Source organism: Sesamum indicum, unplaced genomic scaffold (assembly GCF_000512975.1).
Source record: "Sesamum indicum cultivar Zhongzhi No. 13 unplaced genomic scaffold, S_indicum_v1.0 scaffold00110, whole genome shotgun sequence".
NCBI lineage: Eukaryota > Viridiplantae > Streptophyta > Magnoliopsida > Lamiales > Pedaliaceae > Sesamum > Sesamum indicum.
The window spans coordinates 560,657-560,906 of NW_011628045.1; positions in this window are offsets into that span (position 1 = coordinate 560,657).

A 250-nucleotide genomic window follows, 5' to 3' on the forward strand; every position below is an offset into this window, starting at 1 on the left:
GCAGGATGGATAAGAAACCATGCAAATCTCAAGATGTTGAAGTGAGGAAAGGGCCATGGACTATGGAAGAAGATCTGATTCTCATGAACTACATTGCTAATCATGGAGAAGGCGTCTGGAATTCTCTAGCTCGATCTGCCGGTACTCACTTCTTACTTCATTTATATATTTATTTATATACGTATATATATCGCCATCTTCTTCTACTCTCTCCCCCCCCCCCCGTACCAAAGGGGGAAAACCCCAAGGT